This window comes from Nuphar pumila, chromosome 17 (assembly GCF_984573655.1).
Source record: "Nuphar pumila chromosome 17, dmNupPumi1.hap1.1, whole genome shotgun sequence".
Taxonomy (NCBI): domain Eukaryota; kingdom Viridiplantae; phylum Streptophyta; class Magnoliopsida; order Nymphaeales; family Nymphaeaceae; genus Nuphar; species Nuphar pumila.
This window is the reverse complement of record NC_143265.1, coordinates 9,629,273-9,637,909: the sequence shown is the minus strand read 5'-3', so window position 1 is coordinate 9,637,909 and position 8,637 is coordinate 9,629,273.

Sequence of the window (8,637 nt, the reverse complement as noted above, 5' to 3'; positions counted from 1 at the left end):
CGACTGCCCAACACCCTCCCACAAACTCGTCGGATGAGCTGAATCATCAGTTACTGCCTTCAGACGTTGGATGGATGGCCCTAAAGTCCCTATAGCGCCTGAGGCAGATAGGCTCTGTGCAGGGCCGGCAGGCCTCTTTGATATTTGAGGCCACCACCTAGGATCTCAAATGAAAAGAAAAATGAAGAAATATGGGCTTCCAATGAAATGTGGTTAGGGCCTCAACTTCTCTTGAGCCACCTCCGGCTCTGTGCGAGTATGTGAAGGTATTTTTGACCTTGATATTGGATGTGAAGAACATGTTTGAAGATAACAAGCTCTACAACTTGATGAGTGGACTGCAGAACTGAGCCCAAGCAAAGTTGCAGTAGCAAGAGATGAAGGATTTGTTGGCGTATCTGCATAATTAAACACAGAAAGCGTACCTAAAGACGTCATGGTGTGTGAGTGTAGGTGCTCGACATTCTCCTCAGTCGGTCGATGCCCACAATGAGCCCAGGCCTTAGGTCGACAATGAGCAAGACCCTGAACTCAATAAACTGAATGTAGGCTAGGCTAAGGTTGTTATTGTATGTCAATGATCATTCATCATCCATTGCAACCAGCCACCCCTTTATATAGTGGAGGAGGGAGATGAGGTACAGTGAATGTGAACATTCCATATTCACGTAACCTCCTCCCTTATGGCATTAACTGCCCTCCACTATCATGCCCACTAACTGCATTTGTGTCAAAATCGGGTCACCCAATGGGTTGGACCTGATCCATATATCCAACATTCTCTCACTTGACCCATTGACACTAAAAGTGCACTAAATCGAGGTTTATACAGTTATCTCGATTTAATTCTTCATGTGGGTTCACATACTACCCTTTATTACAAGAATGAATTATGAGTCATGGAGATGAACACTCTTTTATGAAATGTCATATTTTCATGTACTACACTACAATTCACCTTCAGTGTTTTAGTATGTTGAAATTATCTTTATGAATAGGTTGGTCTCTTACCTATTCTATTGGTCCTTTAATATTATTATTATGTTATTCTCTCCAACCCATATTCGAGATCTTTTATGCAAAATCAACAATATATAAAACCATAAAGAGTTAATTCATTTTCACAAATGTGATCACATATAATGTATTGTCATACATCAGAAGGAATAAAAAATACACTTTCTCTTTACATGTTGAGAATACAATCCCAGTGCTAGCCCTTTAGTAAGGGGATCTGCAAACATTTCCTTCGTCTCAATTATATCAATGCATACCAGATGATTCTCAGTCCTTTTTTTAACAACAAAGTATTTTAACTCCATGTGTCGACACAAGGTTAAGCTCTTGTTGTTATTTGAAAATGACACAATTGCTTTATTATCACAAAAGATCTTTAGTGGTCTCTCAATAGAGTCCACAATACTAAGACCTATAATGAAGTTTCTTATCCAAATGGTCTATGATGAAGTCTCGTATAGAGCAATAAATTCTGCCTCCATAGCACGAGCAACAGTGATAGATTGCTTTCCACTTCTCCATGAGACAACACCACCCTCTAGTAGAAAAATGTATCCAGTAGTGGATTTTCTAGTGTCAATACACCCTCCTAAGTCCGCATCAGAGTATCCAACGACCTCTAGGTGGTCAGCTTTCCTGTAGGTCAATATATAGTCTTTCATTCCTTGTAAATAGTGCATGACCTTCTTCGTTGTCTTCCAGTGCGCAGTGCCTGAATTTAACTGATATCTACAAAGCATTTTCATAATAAATGCTATATCAGGTCGAGTGCAGGTTTGCGTGTACTGCAAACTCTCAACTGCCGAAGCATATACGACAATAGCCATCTAAGCCTTCACAATATCATCCCGAGGATAGTTTTTTAAGCTCAATTTATCCCATTTCACTATGTATGACAAACTAGAAAAACAATTCTCCATCCCATATCTTTTAAGAACCTCAAGGATATAGGATTTCTGAGAGAGGCCAAGGACACCCTTAGTTCTGTCACGACGGATCTCGATTTCAAGGACATATGTGGCCTCACCCATGTCCTTTATATCAAAATGAGAGGATTTTTTTTATTTCATGTAATAGACTCAAATCATTAGTTACAAGAATAATATCGTCAACATATAAAACCAAAATTATGAACTTACTCCCACTAGTCTTTATGTAAATGCACTGATCAACAATGTTTTCAGTTAATCCAAAATTCATAATTACCTGATTGAGGCATGTTTAAGTCCATAAATTGACTTCTTCAATTTGCAAACTAAATTATTCGAGTCATCTATACTGAAACCAAGAGGTTGTTGCATGTATACCTCATCATCGAGATCCTCATTCAGGAAAACAGTTTTCACATCCATCTGATGTGGCTCTAAATCAAAATGAGCTACAAGCGACATGATTATTTTCAATGATTCCTTAGTTGAGATAAAAGAAAAAGTCTCATTATAATCAATGCCTTCTATCTGCGTGAAACCTTTTTCAACAAGCCTAGCCTTGTACCTCTTTACATGACCTTTAGAATCTGTTTTGGTCTTATAGACCCATTTACAACCAACAGGTCTTACTCCATCAGGTCGAGGTACAAGATCCCACACTTGGTTCTTTACCATAGAGTCAAGCTCTTCTTTTATGGCATTGATCCAATGTATTGATCTTTCACTTTCGATGACTTCTGCAAATGTGAATGCATCTTCATTAATGTTTATGAAATCATTAGACTCTTGCAAATATACTACATAGTCCAGATGGATAGCAGAATTCCTGATTCTTCCGGACCTCCATACAGGTACTATCGGTGGTTCAAAATGAGCCTTTGTATCCTGTTGTTATTGTATATCCTCATCAACAACCAGATCTATTTGGGATTGATGTTCATTGACCAAACTTTCTCTTACATTATCCAAAGGGACAATGATAAGAAGAATAATGTCATTATCCTTAGCAGGTGTGAAACTTGAATCCTGCATTTCCTCAAAGTCAATATTTTGAGATGCATCTATTCCAACAGAACCACTTTCCAGAAATCTCGCTTTATCTATTTTTACTATCTGTGGTGTATGAAATGGACAATAAAACCTAAAGCCCTTTGACATTTCTGGATAACCAATGAAAAATCCACTAGTCATCCTAGAATCAAAGACTTTTATATGTGGGTTATACAACTTAGCTTCAGCTGGACATCTCTATATACACATATATGATAAAGAAAGTTTTCTACATGTCCATAATTCATAAGGAGTCTTTTCAACAACCTTTGTAGAAATCTTATTCAAAATATGCACTGTTGTGTTAAGAGATTCACCCCACATGGTCAAAGGAAGGTTTGAGTGATTCAACATCGCTCGAACCATTTTTTTAAGCGTATGGTTTATTCTTTCAGCTACACCATTCTGGTAAGCACTACCAAACATGGTATATTAAGGTACAATAACTTCATCTTTTAGAAACCACGCTAATAAACCTTTCTTTTGTCCTATCTCAGTAAAGTAACCAAAATATTTGTCACCTCTATCAGACCTGACAACCTTAATAATTTCAATGGTTTGTTTCTCTACTTCTTTCTTGAAGTCCTTAAAAACCTGGAAGACTTCTGATTTTTCAAATCATAAGTAGAGATACATATACCATGAGTAATCATCTATAAAGGTGATAACATACTTTTTACCTGTATAAAACAATGAAAAAGAGTCACACACATCCATATGCACTATCTCCAACTTTCTATTGCTGTGTTTGACATCTTTCTTATATATATTAGACCACTTAGCCTTTATACAGTCAACACATGACTCTATATTCGTGAAATCAAGGGATCCAAGGATTCCCTCTTTCATGAGTGTTTGGACTCCTCTTTCGAGATGTGTCCTAACCTTTGATGTCAAAGCAGATAGGATTGATCATCTTTTAGGTCACGTTTATTGTCAATCATTGTGTTCTCAATGGAGTGAGATTCTAGAATTTGGAATTTGGTTCTTAATCGATACAAACCATCACACATGTATGTAGAACCTATATTCATTGATTTTTTCATAATAATAAGCTTGGAATTTTTAAATTTAAATATAAAGCCAAACTTATCAAGTTTTGAAATTGAAATTAGGTTCCGACTATAAGATGAAGCATAGAAAGTATCAACCAAATCCAATATGAATCCTGACTACAACACAATTCTGCAAGTCTCAACTTTCTTGACATGCAAACACATCCTATTTCCTGAAAAGATGCTTCTTTCATGCTCTGAGGTTTCTTCCTAATCGACGGTGTAACACTCCGATCTAGGACCTCAGAACTCCGAGTTTGGTTGGTATTACTTTCGAGAAGGAAAGAGTACAAAGTTCACATAGAGAAACATGGCTAATTTTTTTTTTATTATCATTCAATAACTCACTTTCTTTCACAATGTTCATCATTCATAACAAAAGAACATAACAAATACATTATTGTTCAATGACATGAAAGTAAAAACTACCAAATACTCTGCCCAAGAAGAAGTCGATCAAGTCCTGTCTGTGCTAGTGTGCCTGGAACCTACAGTTGTGATTAAACATGGGGGTGAGTCTACAACCCAGTAAGGAATAATTATAAGCAAATAAACACTTAAACTTACAACTGTAGTGGGCTCAAACCCCTAGTCTGAGTTTAGTTTTTGATACACCACATAACTTTGTATATTTTAATTAACCTCATCAACTTTCTCAAACACTCTCTCGTAACAAACTATCACTAGGTCGACTATACCGGTCATAGCTGTCTATGGGCGTAGCAACCTGCGTAAAACACCCAAATTCTATATGTTGGCCAGACAATGAACCATACACTCTCAGTGGTCCTTAGACCACCAGGCGCTGCAGTGAAACCACCACGGGGACACCATCGGTAGCTAGCCGAGAGGTTAGGCTGTCAATCTCGGTATGGTTCATGCTACATTTTAACCATGATGGTTATCAGCCATCCATGGTTCTTCAGAGTCCCAAAAACTACATGAGCGTAACCCTAAGTCATAAACTAAGTTCAACACGGTAAACCACATTCTCAAACTTGTAATTCACTCACTCTTTCACGAGTAATGTCGTAAACTGATCACAACGAATCTCACTCTTTAATCTCATGATGACATTAGGACTCACATTATCTCATACTAAGCATGCAATAATATAGTGTCTCCACATCGTTAAATCATCGGTGACCCACTCTCAATGGAGGTTGCACTCTGACCGCAAACCAGGTAGCCATTGCCACATGTCGTCACTTTCAAAATTTAAGGGGTCATGCATGTTGATCTCAAAATATTCATTCATACAACATGAATAGAATAAATGAGACTCCAATCTAAACATAATCTCATCACAATGCATGTTATCAGTAATCACACAAATAAACTATCACAACATACTCTCTTTCTAATATGGATGACATACCATAACATGTACGTCACAATAAACATGTATATGAAATCATCTCAAAATGTCAAGCATGGTAATTATTATGCATGTCATGTTCTCACTCGAAAGCTATCGTGCTGATCATATTAATTCACAACATTACAATAGCATGCAATGTAAAAATATTTATTTACATCTAAAATTACTTATAATATCCCTTACCTCAAATGCGAATATTGTGCTCTAGTTGAAATCGAGTCTCAAGGTGCTCTGATAGTAGAATATGATCATTACATAAGCATACTCACATTACTGTGCAAAACCTCTTACAGAATTACCAAAATACCTCTTTCGAATTAACTCATGAAATCCTGATTTTTGTGTCACTAATTTAACCAAAATGAATAGACAAGTAGATTTCTCTTTTTGATATGAGTCCAACGCACCAAACCTCACTCAATTTTGAGTTCGGGGTGCAAAGTTATGCCCATTTTACCAAAATGGATCTCAGGTAATCAAAAGGGTATTTTGGTCATTTTGGATTTTTGTACAGTTCTAGAATAACACACAACCTAATCCAGATTCATTTGTAATCTGGATCCAACACTGTTCAATTGGATCCTGATTCATTACTTCTCTAGATCCAGAACTATCTCACTAGATCCAGAATAGTCTGATTGGATCTAGAATAGTATGTTTGGATCCAGAATAGTTAATTGGATCTAGACCCAGTTCCAATATGGATCTAAGAGTGATCCAATCAGATCCAAAACATTCAGTCCAGATTCAAATCTAGTCTGTTCTAGATCAAATTGGATCTAAACTAAGAGCCGAGACCAAGTCAGACTGAACCGGTTCGGTCTGACTCGGGTTGATCCAAACCGGTTTGGACTGAACCAACTTCACTTGAACCAGTTTGGTCTGAACCGACTCCACATGAATCGGTTCAACCAATATTTTTTTAACTCGGTCTGACCCGTCTCTGGGTTTGGTCTGGGTGCGACCTAGACCGACTCGGTTCGATCTGGGTCACACCCAGACCAACTTGGTCTTGAACTTTTTTTTAAGTTGTCTCAGTCTGGTCTGGGTCACATTCAGACCGGCCCTGTTCGGTCTGGATCGCATCGGAACTGACTCGGTTTGGTCCGGGTTGCACCCGGTCCCCCCGATAAAAACTCTAACAGGGGGGGAGGGCATCACCCCTTCTGTCTCCCCTTCATCTCTGTCAGAGAGGGGCCAACCATCAGAGCTGACCCTCTCTATCCCTTTTTGCGAGAGAGGGGCCGACCACCGGCATCGATCCCCCCCCCCCTCCTCTCTCTCTCGTAACCCCTCTTCTTCATTTTTTTCCCCGTTTAACAGGAACTTGCCGGCAGCCATGGCTGTCGACCCCCTTTGCCTAAAAAAGAAAGGATAAACAGAGAAGAAGAAGTAGAGGAAGAAGAAGAAAAAGGGCAAAGGCCCTTACCTTGCTGTCAGTGTCAGAAATCAGTAAGTTGCTCCTCTCTCACTTACTCTCTGTCATTCTCTCTATCTCTCTCTATGTCGCTCATTTGAGGTACGGTGGAGAGGGCTGCGTGGGTGAGGATAACTCTCACCCTCCTGCGGATTATGGGGGGTGAGGTTTATCCTCACCCCCTCTCGTAAACGCGATTTTTCCAAAAGGGAAATCATCATTTTTTTTTATATTTATCCACTTTGACGAAATCGATAGAGGAGGTTACAATTCTACCTCCCTTAAAAAAGGATTCGTCCAGAATCTTATCTAAAACAAATATGAAAATTGGTCGCCATATAAATAGTGTCTTCATATCTTGAGGGTGAAAATGACCACTGCAAGCTCCAAGTCATACATCAGATAGTTGACTTTATGTGTTTTGAGTTGATAAGATGCATAAGCTATTACCTTACCATGCTGCATCAGAACACAACTCAATCCCTTATGAGAGGCATCACTATAAATTGTAAAACCTCCAGCTCCAGAAGGTAAGACCAACACTGGAGTAGTGGTCAAACACTTCTTTATCTTCTAAAAACTCCGCTTACACTTGTCATTCCACTTGAATTTTACATCTTTCTTAGTAAGCTTTGTCATTGAAGCTGCTAATAGGAAAAACTCTTCCACGAATCACCGATAGTACCTTGCTAATCCCAAAAAACTATGAATCTCAGTAGGATTCTTGGGTCTAGACCAATTGGTGACTGTTTCAATCTTTGCAGGGTCTACTATAATTTCATCTTTAGAAACAATATGTCCAAGGAAGGACATTTGTTCCAATCCAAAGACATACTTAGAGAATTTGGCATATAGTTGATGTTTTTTTAGTGTTTGTAGAACTATCCTCAGATCTTTCTCATACTGCTCCTCGTGGTGGAATAAATGAGAATGTCATCAATAAACACTACCACGAACTTAACCAAATAGGGTCGGAAAACCCTATTCATCATATCCATGAAGGCTGCTGGTGCGTTAGTCAGACCAAAAGGCATGACCAAGAATTTATAATAGACATATCTTGATCTGAATGTTGTCTTAGCTCTTAATTTTCTGCTGGTGATAACTCGATCTCCAATCCAACTTTGAGAAACATGCAGTTTCTTGAAGTTGATTGAATAAATCATCAATCTACGGCAATGAGTATCTATTCTTGATGATTAATGCATTTAGTTGTCGATAATCTATGCACATTTGCAGTGATCCATCATTCTTCTTGACGAATAGAATTGGAGCACCCCAAGGAGATACTGACGATCAAATAAAACTTTTTTCCAACAATTCTTGCAGTTGCACATTGAGTTCCTTAAGTTTCATAGGTCTTATCCAATAGGGAGCCTTCAAAATAGGTGTTGTTCCCGAAATAAGATCAATTTGAAATTCAATTTTTTGATCGGGAGGGAGGCCTAAAAGTTCTTCCAAAAAAGCATCATCATATTCATGAACTATGTCCATGTCAGATAAGGTGGGATCTTCTCTCTCTTCAGTCTTCATATAGGCCAAAACTCTCATGCATTCTTCTTAAACGTATTTGTTGGCCTTTAGGCGAGATATGATCGTTGGTTTCAGTAGTTTTCTAATACCCTTATATATGAAAGTTAGAGTCTGAGGGGTTTGAACATTGACACACTTCCTTCTGCAATCAATGGTGGTATGATAGTTTGACAACCAATCCATGCTAAGAACCGCGTCTATATCTTTGAAATCGAGTTGCAATAAGTTCACAGGCAAGTCACAGTTTTCTATTTT